A 20,743-nucleotide genomic window follows, 5' to 3' on the forward strand; every position below is an offset into this window, starting at 1 on the left:
TTTTCTTTTGTGTGTGTGTGTGTGTGTATATCACACAGAACACCCCAAACCATCTTATTCGACTATACACCCGCTTCCCAGTTGGCACCCTCCCATAGCCTCCCTCCCCCGACTAGAGCCCTTATATTCTGATATCCCTACTACTGTCTGCTGTGTTGTTGGCACCCTCAGCCATTCCCCACTATTTGCCCTTCTGGTGAATCTAGTCAGCCTATCTAGAGGTCTTTGTTTTAGGAGGGTCAGCTGTTCTTCATCTAGCGGTAATCAGTTGTCAATATTCCTTTGGATAAGACTGGGGTCTGCTGTTCATTTTCCCAGTTCTATGCTGGCTTACTATCTGGGAATCCCTTTGGCCACCCTGGCCATCAACTCAAAAGAAGGTATCACTTGTCTGGCATTGTTGCTTGTTACGTAGCCTTTAGCTATACACATGGACCCTTATGAAATTATGTTGTCCCGTTTAATCTTTGGTTATACTTTACTTTTGGGTGTTTAAGGCCATACAGTTGGTCCAGATAAAACCGATTTATTTTTACTCTTAAGGTCGTTTGAGGATCTGTTCCTCAGGGGTCACATGGGCTTGGGAGGAGCCCCTGGCTCCTTTCTTTTACCAGTTCCACCTATGTGAAGATAAGTCAAAGGTCCTACTTGACCACGATTGGCTTCGCTTGGAAGCGTGGAGGAAATGATTCCTCAGTGTTGACCCTCCTTTCTATAGACTGGACACTGGTTCAAGTCCATCTGGTGGGGTCTCCTCAGCTTCCTTGATCAAGAGGACAGGTGACCCACCACAATTACAGGACATTTTGAGAGATGCTCATAGTCCCCTGGAACTAGTCGACCTAGGAGAGCAAGGAGCAAACACTGTCCTTTATGTCCCTCTGACCAAATTATTATAGACCTCAAAGTATGTCTGTTAAACACCCAAGAAGGTTAGTTCCACCAGTCTGGTATTTAATATAGGTTTTTAAAGTATGTCCTTATGGATTTCTGAATTTTCTCAAGATCTGTTGTAATGTTTCTCTTTTATCTTCAAGTTTGTTAATTTGGGTACTCTATTTCTTTTGGTTAATTTGGATAAAGATTTGTCAAGCTTGTTAATCATTACTTTGGGCTTTGGTTTTATTTCTCTTCCTATGTACTCATTTTAGGTGTTTGTTCTTTATTTTCTAAGGTCTTCACTTGCACCACTAATTTTTTTTTATGTGCAATGTTTCTAATTTTCTGATATAGCCACTTAATGCTATAAACCGTCTTCTGAGGAATGCCTCCATTGTGTTGCATTTGCTATGCTCTGTTTTAATTTTCATTCAATTATAGAAAAAAATTAAATTTCCTCCTTGATTTTTTCCTTGATCCAAATTTCATTCAGTAGTGTGTTTAGTAGCCATGAGTTTGTTTACTATTTCCCATTTCTATTGTTGATATGTAGTTTTATTCTTTCGTGGTCAGATAGTATCTAGGATGACATTTCAATTTTCCTAAATTTGTGGACATTTGCTTTGTGTCCTATATGGTTAACTTTGGAGAAAGTCCATAGGCTGCTAAGAAGAAAGTGTTTGGTGTTTGGGTGGAATGTTCTGTAGATGTCTGTTAGGTCCATTTTATTTACAGTGTCATTTAGTTATAGAGTTTCTCTACTTAGTTTTTGTCTGGTTGACCTATCTATTGGTGACAGTGGGCATTGAATCACCCACCATCAGCGTGTTGGAGTTAATGTGTGATTTTAGATCCAATAATGTTGGTTTTATGAATGAGGTGCCCCTGTGTATGTATACATATGTTTAGGCTTGTGATATCTTCCTGGTGTATTTTTCCTTTAATGAATATGAAGTGACCGTACCTATCTCTTTTGAGTGGTGTTATTTTGAAGTCTATTTTGCCAGATATTAGAATAATGTACACCTTCTTATTTTTTAGTTTTATTTGCTTGGGATCTTTTTCTATTCTTTTACTGTTAGATGATGCCAATAACTATTTTTGAGGTGTCAATCTTAGAGGCAAAAAATCTGTTGATCCTGTTTTCTGCTCCAATGACTGTCTGGGTCTTTTTGCTGAGAAGTTGAGACCATTACTATTGAGAATTATTATTGACCAATGTTCATTAATTATTGTTATGTGGTACTGTAGTACTGTTTTCTTAGACTTCTTTTGGTTGACTGTTCTGAGATAATTTATTTATTCTTTGTACCCTCTTGAGAGTGTTTAATCTCTTCATACTCAAGTAGTCCATTGAATATGCTCTGTAGAGTTGATTTCATGGACATAAATTCCTTATATCTGTTTTTTTTTTTTAATCACGGAAAGGTTTTCTTTCTCTTTAAATTACAACTAATAGTTTTTCTGGGTATAGTAGTCTGGGCTGGAATCTATGTTCTTTCATGCCTTGTATGACTTTGGTCAAAGCCATTCTGGATTTGGTAGACATTGAAACATGAGCTGTTATTCTGACAGGTCTTTCTTTATATGTGACTTGTTCTTTCTCTTTCACACCTTTCAATATCTTTTCTTTGTTCTGGTCATTGTTTTGATAGTTATATGATGTGCAGAGTTTCTTTTCTAATACTGTCTACTTGGTGTTCTGTATACCTCTTGTACCTTGATTAAGTGTCTGTTTCCCTAGATTTGGGAAATTTTCTCCTGTGATTTTATTAAAAATATTTTCTGTGCCTTAACCTGGGTTGTTGCTTCTTTTTCCTCCTCTTCTTCCTCCTCTTCCTCCTCCTCTTCTTCCTTTTCCTCCTTCTCTTCCTCTTCCTCCTCTTCTTCCTTCTCTTCCTCCTCCTCTTCCTCCTCTTCCTCCTTCTCTTCCTCTTCCTCCTCCTCCTCTTCCTCCTCCTCTCCCTCTCCTCCTCTTCTTCCTCCTCTTCCTCTTCCTCCTACTCCTCCTCTACCTCTTCCTCCTCCTCCTCCTCCTCCTCCTCCTCCTCCTTCTCCTCCTTCTTCACCTATTATTCATAGGTTTGATATTTTTACAGTGCCCCGGAAGTCATATAGTCTGTTCCTGGCTTCTTTTAGATTTGACATTTGCTTTGATTGAGTGATTCACTTCCCGAAGCTTGTCTCCAAGATCTGACATTCTGTGGTACATTTCCTCCACCTCCTTTGTGCTTCTTTCCTCTAAGGGTTTTGTTTTAGTTCCTGAGTTTTTGATTTCAAGTTTTATTTCAGTTTAGCTTTTCTTCTGAGATTTTATCTATTTATTGAATTCTAATTTCATGTTTTGAATTATTTGAGTTATTTCATTCAACTGTTTGTGTTTTCATGATCTTCAAGTGTTTTACTCACATCCTCTTAGAGTTCCTTGAGCATATTTAGAATTGCTATTTTGAAATCATTGTCTTGTGCATCACCAGGTTGTCATTCTCAGGAAACATGATGGGGGTGTTAATTTCTGTAGTAGACACAGCTTGGTTATTCATGTTGTGTGTGTGTGTGTGTGTGTGTGTGTGTGTGTGTGTTTTAAATGACACCTAGATTATTGGTAGTGTTTCTTGGTATGGGTAGGTGATCTCGATTTTGTTGAGTGGTATTTGTATTTTTGCAGTTTTCCAACTTGTCAGGTTATGGCCCAGCTGAGTAGTGCTTCAGTTCAGTTTGGGGTCTACTTTATGTTGCTTTGCAAATACCCTGTAAGGAGTTGGCTCAGTTATGCTAAGCATAGCTGCAACTTTGAATTGAAATTCCAGATTTGACTAGACAGGGTTCTGGAACAGCAGGGTGTGCTGGGTGGCTGCTAGGTGAACAGGTTGGCTGAGAGGTAGACTGGGAAAGCTCACATGTCTTGGGGCATAAGGATCCTAGTAACCGGAGCAGGTCTGAAAGCAAGGCAGGTCTGGAAAATCTCCTAGTACCACGCAACTGTCCGGACAGAGCTAGGATAGCTTTGAATCCCAGGGAGATGGGGAAAAGAGACTTACCAAGGCAGGTCTGGGAAAGCTCCTTCTGGAGCTGGGGGCCCACAAACATCCAAGGTGGGTTTGGGAAAGCTCTTGGATCTGGCAGTCCATAATTTTCTTAGAAGAGCATAGATGGCAGGCCCAAGGAGGTGTGGGAAAGGGAGCAAACCGGAAAGGGGCTGGGAAAATTTCCCAGGAAAGTTCAAAGGTCCTGCCAGAACTGAGGTCTGGGCGTTCAGCACAGGGAAGTAGGGGAAGGGAGACTTATGAAAGTGGGTCTGGGAAAGGTCCCTTCTTTTGAGGGAACTGACTAATATTCATTTTGACTGGGCTGTCATCATAGCATTTAAGAGGATGAGCTCCAGAATTCGACAGACGCATCTCCAAATTTTGGTTCTGCCACTAAATAGCTGTGCTTCTCATTTGTAAAATGGGGAATGACATCTTCCCCCTTCTGCAAAGTTATTGTAGAGATTTGGAAATAATGTATTCATTGATGCGTTCATGGGTTTGTTTTGTACTTACTAATTAAAAATCTGAATCTTTTCAGAAGGTCATGAGGCTTTGCTTCTCACTTCCGGGGACCTACACTCTCCAGTTCATGTTCTCGGAATGCAGTACGAAGTCCACCTCGTGCATAGGAAGCTCTCACTCAGTGTCATTTATTGAAAATTAGCTGATTGCTTCATCAGATCAACTCCAAAAGCAATGCCAGTTTTCAGTGTTCTCAATTCAGCTTTGGAAAATAGCATATGATTAGGTTGGTTTTGGCCTTGGCAGCAATTTAGAAAACAAAAATCAATAAAAATTGTTGCTCCTAAAAGAGAAAAATCTAAGTACTGTAATTTATGAAAATAAAATTATCACAAGAGTGTAAGGCTATTTCAGCCCTATGAAAGGGAGATAAACTCAAAGGCTGCTGTTTAGGCCATTCCAAAATATCACCACATTGGTAAAAGAAAATGTAAGAGTTCCTGCCTATTGCCAGCCAACTACATTTTTGAAATGCACCGTTCCAATATTAAATGATGCTTGAGGGCCTCCCTTTTTGATGGAGGGCAGCAGTCTTCCAGGTGCCAGGAAAAGCTGCTACAACTTTCTTCACAGCCTCACTCATCTAGCTATGGAGGCCTAATCATTTAAATAGAAAAAGGGCAAAGAAAACGCTGAGAGGCAGTTGGATCTCACTCAACCTTTTCAAATGACTACACTAATTTTAAACATATGAATTTAACTGTATGTTTGCCCCTCTATAAACAGGGCGAACCAACAGTATATCATTTTTACACTTGAACTGTATTATGATTTTAATGCGGGCTCAGGTGAGGTGAGGTCAGGAGATACAATTAAATGGATCTGGTACCAGCTGCGGATTAGGCTGTCTTTAACCATGCTTGGGTGATTTATCCATCAACAACTCATGTACTGCTCCATAAAAATTGATATCTGCTTAAAAATAGGTATTAAAATACAGTGTACTTTTAAAATTAGAGACGAAAATATTGTGTAGTTGCCAGCAGGTAGTTTATTTAATATTCATGTGCAGTATGAGACAGAAACATTCTTGTTCCTAGAGTAAAAATCTATTAGAATAAATTTGTCCTAGTTGCTGATGTATACGGAGCTTCTGTACTTGGTCAAGTCCTTGGAAACAAATGCAGAAACAAACTTTTAAATCATTTGCAAACCCCTGGCATGGTGGAATGGGGCTATGTAATTACCTTACTCATTAAAGAGCTCTATGTGTTCCTCGATGATTTATTTCAATGCCTTTCTTTCATGAAAGGTTGTTTAAAAACAAAAACAAGAGAAAAGGGAAACAAATGCCAAGCAAATGGGCTTATTAAGGGAAATACAAAATCTTGTTGTTTTGATATATTCTACTGTTGATCCGCATAGTAGATATCAATCTTGAGGTTGAATTACTTCCTATTGATATAAATTCAAATGTTTGGATTTGCTACATCCAAAGCCAACTTGCAACTCTAAGTAAAGGGCAAGCATTTGTCTACTAATATGCATATCAAAAAGTCAAACAAATGAACATTTAAAAATAATATTTGATTAACCATTCACTGAAAGAGAAGTAATTCTGCCTGTCTAGTCCAGTAATTTATATAGTTTAGTGATCTGCTTGTCAATAACAAACAAATTGCCCTAATATATTACTATAATGCTTCATATTCATTAAGACATCTGCCAACTTTTCAAAAAACCTTTTCCATTTGAGACTTGACTTATAATTGTAGAGTCCCTTGGGGGAGTTTCAATATTATTCTAATCAATTTTATCCACAATCCACAATATGGATGATTACATAGCAATGTAATTTCCAAAGTTACCTTCTCGCATTAGTCATTTGCAAACAGAAGAGACAATGCTGACATGTTCAGAATGTATTTTGTAAAAGAAACACTGCAGCAATGGAGCAAAGAGTATTTTTCATCATTTGAATATATCACAACATGAATATGTATATGTACAGATATGCTTATATAATTTACAGCCACATTTCAGAGCTTTATGGTCTATAACATTTATATGTTATTTTTATGCAATAAGATGATAATGGGTTTTACAACCATTAGAAACAAAAGTTGGACAGTCCTTTAAGATGATCTTCCTGCACATGGATGGCAGAAATAATGTTGCAGTCTGTTTTCTTTCATTTTTTTCTTCATTTTTTAAGTAATAAAAGGAGGCAAATAATAGTTCGAGAGACATAAAAGTGTCTTAGTCTCACTCCAAATGGAACCACAATTCAACTATCTTCTGTTTGTTTGTGACAGGGTCTTGCTATGTAGCCCAAGCTGGCCTTGACCTTGTGATCTTCCTGACTCAAATACTGTGATTATAGGACATATCAATGTGCCCGGCTAAGCTTCTACACTTAACAAGAGCAAAGTCTTGGCTCCCATCTTTACTATTTATTTCACCTTTCAACTTCTCCTGATTTAGGTGGTGAAGAATACTGCTACCTACAGAGGGCCCACCACATCCTCTTTGTCACAGTCAGTCTTCCCTTTGTCTTCCAACCCATCCCTAGTAGCACAATGTCTCCTGTTTTACATGTCAGGCAAGCTTGCCTTCAATGTAGCAGTGTGCATTTGTTGCACAGGCCTGTCCTCCAACAGACAGATCAAGGAAAGACACCATCTTCCTAAGTTTGGTTGTGTCTGCTTGCCTGAGATCATCACAGCTAAGCTTGTTTGCTGTCACCCTCTGCAGGAAAGGAGGGACAGGGAGAGTCACCGGACCCTCCTAACAAACCAGTTGGTCCTAGTTGCATGAGGGGAGGGGATAAGGGTACATATGTTGAGGAAGCCTAGAGGAGGCTCTCTCACCATTTCGTGTGTCTGTGGAGAAGCTATGCTTGGATGGAAACTTTCCAGCGCTGCCTTCGGTGGGGAGCACCCACACTGTAAGGAAACCCTCACCCATTGCCCTGTAAATAATCCCGATAAACTCACTGCAGTTTTCCAGACTGCAGTTGCTTGAAATTGTACCTTGGTTTGTCATTGGGACCAAGAGAAGAAGGGGTGGATGTTATTTATACTCCCTCTGAAGGAATTTTAGCTGTAGTATTCAAAGACATTGAAGAGGCATCATTTAGATCTAAAAATATTTGCAATGCATAGGAGGAAAAAAGAAAAAGGTTTAAATAATAAACTGCTGGGGAATAGATCAGGGCAGCATCAACATGTCTAGTTCAGACCTTCTGTTCTTATTTTTAGAATATTTTATTCATTTATTGTTATTTTCTGTGTATGAGTGCATTGCTTTCATGTATGTAAGTGCACCCATGTGGTGCAATGCCCATGGAGGTTAGAAGAGGGTTCAGATACCCTGCAACTAGAGGTATGGACAGTTGTTACCCAGCCAGTGCTCTTAACTACTGAGCCTTCTCTCCAGCCCCCAGACCATCTGTTCTTATATCAAGTTCTCCTAATTACTGGCCTTTGTTTTTCACAAGAAGCAGCAAAAATGAATCTTAATTCTCAGAATTCTACAATCAAAGTTCGTTCTGATTTTCAGAGTATTTGTTTATTATTTCAACTAATCATTTTCACTCAATTTTTAAAATATCTTAACCTTAGAGTTTGATTTAAATTAAAATCAACAGCACTGGTTCCTATTCAACCAAAAAGTAAATAAAGATGCTGTTGATAAATATTTATTAAGGTAATTTCTTATACTATATGAAAAATTAGTTATGCATAAGAATATTCAATATATTAAATATAAGCCACAGTAAGAAAGGTTCCTCTCTCTCTCTTTGTATCTCTCTCTTTCTATCTATCTTTCTTACACACACACAGACACACACAGACACACACACACACACTTCCTTTCCTACAAAATGTTTGTCAAAACAAACTTTATCCTTGCTATTTATGACGTCTCACATATTTTAGCTCTATTTTTTAAACTGTAGAAGATGCTGGTGGAAAGGCATTACATTTATTTCATTTATTTGTTTTCTGATATTCTGTGACCTGCTGTTGTTGGTAAAATACAGATTTAGCTGGGCATGATGGTGTGTACACCATCATGAACTCAGAACTCAGGAAGCAGAGGCTGGAAGATCTCTGTGAGAAAAGGGCCAGTTGGGACTAAAGGGAGACCCTGTCTCAACAACAACAACAACAACAACAACAACAACAACAACAACAATTTCAAAACAAAAATTCTAAATACAAACCAAATACCCACAGATTTGACATAGAACTTTCACTTTTCAGAAGGTGCAAGTCAAAGCCAGGAGACTTTGCCGGTTCTCACTGCTTAGAGACGAGCTTACAAACTGAGATTGCACCACACAATAGTTAGAAAGACCACCAGGAACACAGATCTGAGAGGGACCATAAAGGAAGAGCAAACCAGACAAAACAGTGATTATGAAAACTTAGTCACCTGAAGCTTTGTTTCTGGGTAATTGGGTAAATGCATTTGTCATAGAATCCAAAGTACCTGTCGGGAGAATAATTCATGTCATGTTGAGGTTAGGAGGGAGAGGGATAGTTGAACTGTCTACTGGGTGACTGTAAGAGTCAGTATTCATGTGAAAATCTTTACCTTATCTCATTGGGAACAATTACAGGGTATTCTATGTAATAACTGTGTGCCAAATACAACGCCAATGCATGGCCTTATTACTAATTGTTAGAAATGATTACATGATGAGTGAAATCAAGTCTTGTGTATGAGATGCTTTTGTTCAAAATTACTGGTAGTACTTGGAATTAAGCCATTATTATTTCTAAAAAAAGTTAATAAAATTAACTTAAGAGTTTCACAATTGTTAATCTCTCATCTGGTCCATCACTTTTATACTGGCTTTTACACTGATTTGCATTTTCAGCAGCAATGCATGTGTGCATGAGTGTGTATCTGTGTGTGTTTGTAGTCTTTCCTTTCAGCAACTCCCAATATTCTTCTTTGTTGTTTTTCCTTTACCAATATTCTTTAAGATGGCAGGTTGCCTCTTACCAGGTTACCTTTGAAAAGAAGCAGCTTCTGACAGGGGAGCGAGCAGCTGGGTGGCAGCTTACAGCAGCTCTGTTATTTTGCGCTCATCTAGCATTTGAAGAGAAATGGCTGAAATACAATCTGGAAATAGTCACTCATCTCCAACAAACTGCACAAATCTGGGTAGCATTTGAGCTGCTCTATTTATGGACTGACTTCATTGTAGGTGCTTCCTTCCTTTAATGATAATCATGGTGATTTTCGCACTGCCATCTGAGAGGGGAGAAAGGGTGCCCAAGCTGAGACTCAAGCATTATGGTAGTGGAGAAAACTCTGCAGCAGAACTTGATGTGACTCCTTCTTTTGACTCTTTCCTATTGTTCCCAGATACCTGAAGTTTCTCTTTATGGACTATAAAGCAGAGGAAGTGAGTGGACATCATGAAGTCAGAATTTACATCACTGCCAGTGTTCTGTATCGCTTCTGCTCTGGCATTTGTCCTAGGTACAAGGATTCTTATTACTTTGAACTCCTCAAGTTTGAGTGGTCTTTGAACCCATGAAGAGACCATAATTGTTCTTAACATCAGCCTTCTGAACTTCAGGAGAAATTTTCTAACCACCTCTCTCTTCTGCTGACTGGATCCTGGATCTAAACCTTACTTCACTTTGCTCCACTGTCCACTCTTGCTAACTCATCATCATGGTGAGAATGGGGTTAAGGGATGCAGTAAGGTTTCTAATGGGACAGATACAGTATCAATAACACTTCAAAAATTTTAAAATACTATTTTTATGTCTGAGATTTTCATGGTGCATCAACATGACACACCTGAAAAGAGAGTAAATAAATTAGCTATGTCAAAATACCTTTTGTGTCAAAAATGGGTACAATGAAACTTGTCGTTTAGTGGAGTATAGCAGCTCACCTCAGTGGGACATTTGGTAATGGATGGAGACATTGGCATTTTAAAAACTGACCTATTTTATTTTGTTTAGTGTCACTCTGTTTGTACATGTATATTCGTGCACATTCTACAGTGGATATGAGGAAGTCAGAGGGCAGTCTTCGGGAATCAGTTCTCTACTTCCACCACGAAGGATCTAGGGATTAAACTCAGATTTTTAGGCTTGGTAGCAGGTGCTATCACCCACTGAGCAATCTTGCCCACACCTGGAGGTAGTTTGGATTGCTGTAGGTTTGGATTGCTGTAGGTATAGTCATTCTGGCATTTAATAGGTAGGGACCAGGGATGCTGTGTAATATCTTGCAATGTACAGATTAGTTCCCCTAATCCACTAAGAACAATAGGTGAGGAAATCTAGAGTTAGAGTCATACAGGTTCAAAGGAATTTAAAGGATTGGCTGATGCTTTTGGGACAGTGTAAGAATTAAAATAGAGGAAAGAACAGCAGAGAGTTCTATCCTAAAATCTTCCTAAATAGGCTTTCATATACAACAAACAACATAGCCTGTCTCAGGAAGCCCTCTACTGAAGTTTAATCTACCTCCTGGCTGTGATCCTGACCTAGTGAGCCTACTTCTATGAATTTATTTTGTGGAAATAATCCAAGAGAAAGACATAGTTATAAGCATGTTCTTTGCAGTGCTATTTACAACTTAAAATGTATTCGTATAATAAGATAAATTGATTTATCTTGCAGCATTCCAGAGAAAAATGTAGATTCTGCCATCAGAACCACAATCCAGGAGTGAGGTCAAGGCAGGTGATATAAATTCAGAGTATTAATTTTGCCCTAACATTAAATATATTTATCTCTAAATGAAATTTAACCTGCTCTGATTTCTTACCTGCCTGGCCCCGTCTGGCAGAGTACTCAATCTCAGTTATTATTGGTGTTCCCAACCTTGTCCTCTTCGATATGGTTATAAAAGACTCCTGAGCTTATTTGGGGTTGGATCATTGAGGAGGGGCTAGGTTCTTAGTTCGAAGGAGCCTCTATCTTTCTTCAATGTTGCATCATGAAGATGTGCTCCTGGTGTTCTTGAGGCCTGGTACCCACCACACAAACACCCTCAGAGAGTCTCCCCTCCCACTTCATCTTTCCCAGGGTGGGCCAGCGAGGGAAGCAGGTGCTACCTGGGATCATAGATCGAGTCACTCCATCCTCACCTGCTTTGAGGAACTTCTACTTCTTGGGTCAGATCCTGTTCTGTCTTCTTTTCTTTCTCTAGATCCATTCTGTGTGAACTAAAACTTCAGAGCTCCTTGTATTCCTCATTTTTCTTAAGACCAAAAAAGACAGAAGAGCAACAGAACTCTTCAGGGTTTTGGAGTCAAAGGAGAAAATAGTTATTAGTTTGATTTAATTTTTTAATGACTCATGTTTTATATTACAAGGGTATGTAATAAAGATATGGAAGAATAATTGAAAATTATAAGAAAAATTAGAGTGTGAATAGCGAAGGGGTTACCTCTAGTAAGGGTTAGGAAGAGAAGCTAATGAATGGACAGAAAATTATATATAATAAAAGACACAGAATAGTATTTTAGGAAGAATATAAGGCATAGATAGGATAATATTTTAGGAAGAACATATTGGTTATAGTCAAATCTTACAGAAATTCCAGAAAATAAGGATGTGATAAAGTCTGATGAAGGGTTTGAATTTGATTACTAAGAGAACACCAAGACAATTAAATGTTCAAGAGTATAAGGTGAATTAACATCATAGCCATGTGGGGGCTGGATGGATGGCTTAGTGGTTAAGAGCACTGTCTGCTCTTGTAGAAGACCAGGGTTTGATCCCCAGCACCCACATGGTGGCTAACAACTGTCCATAGCACCAGTTCCAGGGGATCCAATGCCTTCTTCTGACCTCTGTGGGCATTGCACAGCATTGATGTACTTAAACATATGTAGACAATACACTCATACACATAAAATAAAGTAATAAATAAAATATTTTTTTAAAAAGATCATAGCCGGGTGTGTGGCACATGCCTTTAATCCCTTGGGAGCACTTGGGAGGCAGAGGCTGGTGGATCCCTGTGAGTTCAAGGCGAGCCTGGTCTACGTGGTGAGTTCCAGGACAGCTGGGGCTACAGGGAGACCCTGTCCCAAAAAGACCAATATATATATGTATATACAATCATAGCCATGGAAGAATGATGGGCTGGACAGATGGCTCAGTGGTTAAGAGCACTGGCTCCTCTTGCAGAGGGCCTTGATTCATATTCCAGCACTCACAAGGTGGCTAACAAATGTCTGTAATTCCAGTTCTAGAAGACTCAATTATCTCTTTTGGCTTCTGTGGGCATTGCACAACAGGGGTGCACTTATATACACATACAAGCAAAACACTCATATGAATAAAATAAAAATGAATAAATAAATTTAAAAAGAATGAGGATAGTGATATAAGTTTGCTTTAGAATCTGACAAGAAGTTAAGAAACAGAGCTTCTCAGGACAGACAATAAAATAAAAAGGAGAATTTGTATAATGAGATCTCTACATAAGTTTGTCCGCAAAATTAGGGGATTTTGGGTAAGTTTGAAGGCAAGGTAGGCATGCAAAAATTGAAGGGGAAGAAACTGAATAAAACAGAGTAAGATTAAGAGAACAGGGGAAGGTTTACCTTTGAAAGGAGGAAGGATACGTCTTTGAGACAATGAAAAGAGACATGGAGAAATATTTTTCAGTGAGACGCTTGGAAATAAAAGGCTCTCCTTAAGTCACCTGCAGTGCATCCCCAGAGTAGAAGGAGGGCTCCTGTTAGCAGATGGCCAGAAGGGGCATCTGTCCATTTGCAGAGAGTTTCACTCAAATTACAAGTTTTATGTAATTCTCTAAAATAAACTAACAGTGAAACAAGCTTAGTTTTGTGTTAATTTTTTGGTTGGTATGGAAATTCACATCTACATCTAACATCTTTGTAAATGCCAGCACACACAAACATAAAAATCAATGTTTAAAAAAATGAATTATGATTCTACCAGAAGTGCAACATATGTATCAGCTAGAATGGCACAGTTGTTTTGTTTCTAATAAGGGCCTTCATTTACTTAAAATGTTGCTCCCTAGACATTCTATTTCTCGTTTAAGCATTTAAAACTGTTGCTGTTAAAAAAAAAAAAGTGAAATTACACCGGATCAAAAACCAGTGAAACTATGGGGTAGAAACTTGATAAGGCAACATAGACTTTTAATCTTGAAAATGCAGTAAAATTTGACTCCATCATAATAACCACAAGAGGCAGATCAATATGACTGAGTTAAGGTCTGCTCTATAAATCATTACATGGTGCATGAATTAGGGAGAAGACAAACTGTGCCCACAACAGTGAAAAGCGAGCTGTGAACATCCCTCCAGAACCTGTTTCCAGCAGAATCCAGCTTGTGGCTGCAGGAAGAGAGGTTATATGCTGTGTAGAGTGGACAATGGTTTGTTTGCCATCAAAACTAACCCACACATGGGATCTTGGGCTTTGAAGGCAAAGTTATTTTAAATAAAATAACAACAAAGTGGAAAACTGAAATAATGTGCTGAAGTCCATGTGAGCTTCGGTGGTGAAGTCTGCCTGCTGGCATTAAGCACCGATGACATAAGTGCTCTTATCTGATGCGCTAAAGTTTGTTTTTTTGTTTTTTTGTTTTTTTAAATTGGCTAGTACATCAGCCCTTATTAAAAAATTGGCTAGTACAAATTACTTAAGTTTTGTTTAATATTAACTATGTACAAAGTAGTGCCAAAGAACTATAAATGATTCAAAGATGAGAGATTGACAATACTGTTGAGGGAGGGAGAACACGTTTTCTTCAGGGATGAGCTCCCCGATAGGTTATCCAGTCCCAAGTGGTCAGCCCTAAACACAGATACACACAAGCACCACTAAATGGGCTTAATTTTACACACACACACACACACACACACACACGCACGCACGTACTCACGCACGCACACACACACACATACAAAACAATAATAATGAAAGAGGACATGAAATTGAAGCAAAGTATGGGAAGAGTTGGAAGGAGCAGGAAAGAAAGAAATAATGTAAGTACAGTCCTCATGTTTGGAATTCTCAATAACAAAATAAAACAAAAGCAAAGATGAGATTGATTGGACCCTGGCCTTCAAATGCTTGGTTGTATTGGGGGTGAAATAACAGATTACAAAAACTGAACAGAAGGCAGCATTATTATGAAGGTTCAAATAATATTCTACTGAAGAATGAACGAGGAAATGGTTATATTTCTACTATCATTATAAGGTCTATTATGTAAAATACAAAATTTCAATGTTTCTTTGTATTATGATAGCATAGCACAGTACCCTGCCTGGTGAGAATTAAGTATAAAATAAATCTTTGTTTAAATAAAACTGTAGGAGTATAAGAAACTTCAGAAAGAAGGTGGAATATTCATGTAATAAAAGGTTGACTGATTGATTTGCACTGGAAATGCAGATTTGACGAATAGTCACAGAATTTGACCTCTGAGGCCTCCGAGAAATTTAAATATTGTAGCACAATGAAAATTAAGAATACAACAATGAATGGCTCACTATATTAGTAGCTAGAAAGGGAAGAAGGGGCTGGATAGATGCTCAGCAGTTAAGAGAACTGGCTGCTCTTGCAGTGGACCTGGATTCTATTCCCAGCACCATATGGTGGCTAACTCCAGTTCCAAGGGGCCTGGCATACTCTTCTGGCCTCCATGAGCATTGCAAACCATGGCTGCACTTACATCCATGCAGGGAACACAATCATATGCATAAAATTTAATTAAATAATTAATTAAAATAAAGGGATGGAAAAGATGCTTTACAAATGTTTTTGACATACCGGTAACAGTTCTAGGAGTCCAGGTGTTTTTGCCAGAACCATCCAAGGCTCAGTCTTACATCATAGTTAAAAGGCAGAGCATTATGCCACAGAAGGATAAAATAAATAAGAGAATAAATAAAATCCCAGTCCTGCATTGCTTATATTGTTGAAACTTAAAACTGAGTCTTCTTTGGATTTTAGTTTCTTCTTGAGGGCATCCTTGTTGTTATCACTGACTTGGAGGTAGAGAAGTTAAGATGTAAATTAGGATAGACTGAAGCACAGAGTTTAAGATGGAAATGTGGAAATGTAATATGAGAAAACAGGAATGAGAAACCGGTCTGGTCACAGAAGGGTCTAAATTCCATTCTAAGGAGTTTGTACTTAATATATTACACAATCAGAGACAAAGCTTTTTGAACAAGAAAATGTTTTGATGGAAAAAAGAAGATCAGTCTGTAACTCTTGGCTGGAAGGACTAGAAGAAAGAAACATCGGAAGAATAATTTAATAGCATATTGGAATGCCAAGAATGCATTGTCCATGGGAGTATTGGCTCTCTGGTGCATTTTGGGTACAAGTGATATGCAATAAAAACCTGTTGAGTTAATGAAATAGTCATATGTTTCTTATTGGGAAAGTCTGTATTTGATAACTTCTAAAAAGATTCTTTGATTAAGAGTTTTGCAGTTTACGCACTAACACTGTTTTTCAATGTATAATGCTTTGGGAAATTTCTGTTTTTTTTTTTCTTACTTTTACTTCTTACTAAATTTTTGAAATTTTCATACAATATAGTTTGATGGTATTTAGATCCTGTCCCCTATCCACACCTACCCCTGAAATTTCTAGTGTATTTATTATGATCACTGATCTTAGTAAGGAGAATAAAACAACTAGTTTACAATTTATCATCCAGTTATTATTCTACCCCATGAGTGGGACTAATGAACACTAGTTAAGGCAGTAAGAATATGGTAAGGAGAAGGACAGCAGGTCCTAAAGATGATTTGAGCCCAGAGCCACTATCAAACTCAATCTTTTCATAATACTGCAGGGCTCTGTATTGCTACTGAAATAGGAAAAAGCATGCTTTTCAAATATTTTTGTTAGAGAAAGTAATCTTATTAATGATGCTTCTTCATACATTTGAGGCTTGCTTCATCAGCAGACTAACAGCTTCTAGAAGGAGTGATATTATCTACCATGTTCGTATATATAAACTCAGATGCCCCTGGGTGTTACCTAGTGATTCATGAAATACCAAAGCCACGGGAAAAGCCAAAATATTTGCCACCAGACTCTTCCCATAGGTGGCTTTGACATCACTATTTTGCATTCTGTACAGATGTATTCCAATTTCAGAAAAACACAAAGCATTCTACATTTACTAAATGCTTTGTTAAGTGCCAGGTTGTTATGATGCATATCAGTCCAAGAAGTAGGTGCTACTTTATCCTTGTTTTGTAGATAGTGCAACTGATGCTAGGAGAGGTTAAGTATATTTTTCAAGAGAACACAGTTACTAAAAACGGTGAGGAAGGATTTGAATACAGTCTGATTTTAGAGCCCATAGGTCAGCAATTTTTTTTCAGTAAAGGGCCAGATAGTAAATATTTTAGGCCTTGCAGTCCATACGGTCTCTGTCACAATTACTCAACTGTGCTGTTTATCGCAAAGCACCATAGACAGTATGTAAATGAAGGAGCATGGCTGTGCTCCAATAAAACTTTATTTATGGACACTAAAATTTGCATTTCATATAGTTTTCATGTGTCACAAAATAGTATTCTTCTGATTTTTCCCCTAACCATTTAAAAATGTAAAAAAATCAGTCTTAGATTTGGCCTGTGCAAGAGAAGGGGGTTCTGATTTGGGGCCACACATTATGCCTTACCAACCTCTGCTTTGTTTCACACTGCTGTTTGAACTCTATTGAAGGAATGGGGGTTCACCTAAAATGCACTTAGGCTTTAACATTTGGACAAGAAATTGGACCCTTTTATTTTTCTGCTGAATTAAGGAAGAACTCAAGGAACTACTGAAAGAAGGACTTAGGATACACTTAAGTAACTTACTGACTCCACCCTCCCATAGGTACTGCAAGGGTTGGTGAAGGTGATGTGAGAGTGGGGAGCATGAAGCCTCAGAACCTGGAGTTCAGAACAAAAAGAAGCAGCTGCTCTCTGTGTGTCAGGTGGTAGTTGAGTGTTTCTGGTTATCAGCCAGGCTTGCTTAACGAAAACAGAAATCAGTCTCACCTTCTGCATAAGACAGGTCCTTACTTACCATGAACTCTTCCACTGAGGCATCCATGGGTAAGTTACAGAAAACTCTCCCCATGCTTCTCTGGCATCCCCATGTCAATGTCCATCCTGCTGCCGCCCTGGGAGGTAAAGGCTTTGTGGTCAAACTCTGTGCGCTGCTCTGGTTCTGCTGAATTGAGGACATACAGGACGTTCTCTCTGGCTGAAGCGTTAGTGATGGTGTTACAGCTGTCCATTTCTTCTACACTGGAGAAGGCAGGCAGAATGGAGAGGCTTTTGTTCAACTTGAATCGGAAGACGATGTAAAATTGGCCCCAAAATCTGGACAGAAAAAGCAAACAGCAGTGGTCCATCCAGATGTTCAAGACATACAGGGCTACACAAACTCCACAAACCTGGATTGGGAGTTGAAGCGTCGTGGTCCAAACTATGCTAGCACTAAAACTGATTGCTTACTGCTGCTCCAGGGGCTCTGGTTTGGATGCATAAAGAAAGAAATCATTGAGTTCTTCCCTGGGTTGGAAATCATGCCAAATAGGATCACTGCCTGTGGTCACAGAAGACAAGATTATAGGGAGGTACTAATGTGGTTGGCGTCATAAGATATAGCTGAAGAGGCTCTAAAGAGACAGGAGGAGAGAATAGGGTACACAAATGAAAGTGTTTAGGATCACGCTCGGATCCTTCCATTCACTGGCATTGTGATGCCGCTGCCTGGAGAGAATGAGGCTGCCGGGCTAAGGAGTCCAGTGTCCTCAATGACTGTAGTTTTACATACAATTTGGGAGAGATCTCAGTTACTGTCTCCTGGGTATATATGGAAAAAATGATTATATTTAGCAGTGATCACAAATTTTTGGCTGAATGAATTTTGGTAAATTTTCCTGGAAAAAAAAATGCTATTTCTTTATGCCTCAAGTTAAGTGCTGCAGATTAAAGGCATGTGCCACCACACCTGGCTTAGGCCTTGAGTTAAAGTGCATTGAACTCCTTAGTATTAAGAATTGGTTGAGTGCAATAACTTTTGATTATACAATAATCATCTGTCTTAATGTGTGTTTTCTACATTGTATAATAAAATACATATTTTGAGATAAACACAACAAGGACTAAGGATATAGCTTAGTGGTAGAGTTCTTAGTACACATGAGGCCTTCAATTTAAACCCCAGTATTGCAAAGAAAAAAAAGCAAGAAAAGGAACACATGAGGGTGGCTGTTTTGTCTAAAGTATGAGTCAAATGAATTTTTAATAAAGGTAGACGGAGGGGTATCGTTGTGATCATTCTATATTATAGAAAAAAAATTTAGGAAAGGATAAGATTATTTTTTCCTACCACCAGGATGGTAGCTAGATATATATTTTTTTAATTTCACAGAGATATGCCACAGAGAGTAACCAAATATAACAACTCCCTTTCACAACCATGTGGAAGCAACTTGCTTCCTGCCATTTCTCTCTCTTGTGATATTCTGAAGTGAAAATGAAATACAGATACTATCAAACTGTGGCTATGACAGATGAAAAAAAAAAGATACTTCTGTTTTACTGAAGTGCATTTGTTTTCCTCCTCCATTCTGCAGGAAGCATCACAAACCCAGAATCCCTGAGAGATGGATTATACTGGGAGGCGGAATGCTAACTTTGCTCAAAGATGTGTAAATGCCACGTGCGCAGATGGTCCTTTTGCCTATTCATAGGAGAGGCTCAGAAACACACATGCATCTTCTGTGGTCAGTCATAACAGATTTGTTCTAAATAAGCCACTCTGTTTTGCAAGATGGCAGGGAACTGTCAGGCTGTATTTTAAGCACAAATGTTTCTGCCAGACAGACACAGCATATACCATGTGCTTCAGGAACACACACACATCGATCTGAGGACAGAATATGGACCTTGTGTTGTCATTTTTGCAGCTCAGACCAACAAGCCCACATTACAGTTCTCACATAGACCTCCAATTGACTCACGAATTTCATAGCAATCATTAAATATATAGATCACAAGAGTGGCAGACAGGCATACAAGTAGATGGACAGATATTCTTTCTTTTACTTAGGGAGCCCCTTTGCCACATCTAATTCTGTCTATTGCCTTGAAAGGGTCATTGTTTTGGAGGAGATCTAGTAGTCTTCTACCTAACTTATTTTCATTATAATACTTTATTCCACAGTCATTTTTTTTTACTGATCCTTAAAAGTAGCATAATTTAATAAGCAACTGTTTACACTTGGGGTGCAGTGTGTCACCAGGTAGATGACACTATTTGCAAATGTAGGATGTAGATATTCTTATACATGAAACCTTAGTTAATAGAGATTTACTTGAGAAAGCAAAAAATAACTGTCCACTACAAAATTACATTGCAGAAATTAAGTGTAATGTGGGATAAAGAATAAGAATATTTGTGTAATAGTGTTCTAAACCGATTGAGCAAGAATTCTGAAAGTTCTATTTCAAGTCCGTGGAAAGATGACTCCTGAGTGTTTGTCCTGTATGCATCCCGAAGCAGGTAGACAAGCCCAAAACATACTACGAAGAGACAAAACTAGATGTCAAGGATCAATAGAGTTGAGCATTGGACCAGGGAAGAGGGGGAAGCATGTCACTCAGTGTAGATAATTCATCAATGAGTTAGTTAATTACATCCTACCTCATTCCAAACAGAAGTAGTAAGAGCTGACAAAGACACATATTTTGAGCTTGCTTGTAGGTACAAGAAGATAAGTTAATGTCAGAGAGAAGTCAGCAGGAGGACTGTATTCAATGCACCTGCTCTATCAGAACTTTCCCAGAACTGGCTTGCAAATTTGATTTTGTGATTATGAACAGCAAAACAAGTGAAATAAGATCAACCATAGGTTGCCCAGTCTTTCCAAGCCCAAATAAAACTAATGCCCTAGTTTAATCCCAGCAATTTCAAAGAGATTCTCTACTGGCCCTTGTAAGAGGTGACTGGTGTATAAATGACATCTAACATGTTTGTGATAAAATAAGTTCCAATGGATTTTTAAAATGAACTTTTCACAATTTAATACAGATGCAACCACAAAGCACAATTCAGCTGAAGCAATTCTATTCAAATGTTAAAAAAGATGGTCACTAGAGATAAAGTTGAGGGTCTATAGGGATGGGTAATATACAAGATTCAGACATTCTCACAAACATTATTTGTATGATCAACTTTTGATTATTTTTTAACAAAAGCCAAACGTGGATTTTTTATTTGGAATTATTAAGGGCAGATTTACACGTATTAGACATCAAGTAAAACTGAAGGTAATGCGTTATGCATTCTGTGAATTCACACGCTATC

The 20,743-nt window shown here is 38.4% G+C and overlaps 1 pseudogene; it reads right to left on the minus strand.

Annotated features, from left to right (window-relative positions):
* The window catches only part of LOC108491266, a 106,443-nt pseudogene extending 88,967 nt beyond the window's left edge, over nucleotides 1–17,476 (minus strand).
* Between the last annotated feature and the right edge of the window lie 3,267 nt (nucleotides 17,477–20,743).

This window comes from Nannospalax galili, unplaced genomic scaffold, assembly GCF_000622305.1.
Source record: "Nannospalax galili isolate Female #2095 unplaced genomic scaffold, S.galili_v1.0 scaffold1181, whole genome shotgun sequence".
In the NCBI taxonomy this organism is placed as follows: Eukaryota; Metazoa; Chordata; class Mammalia; order Rodentia; family Spalacidae; genus Nannospalax; species Nannospalax galili.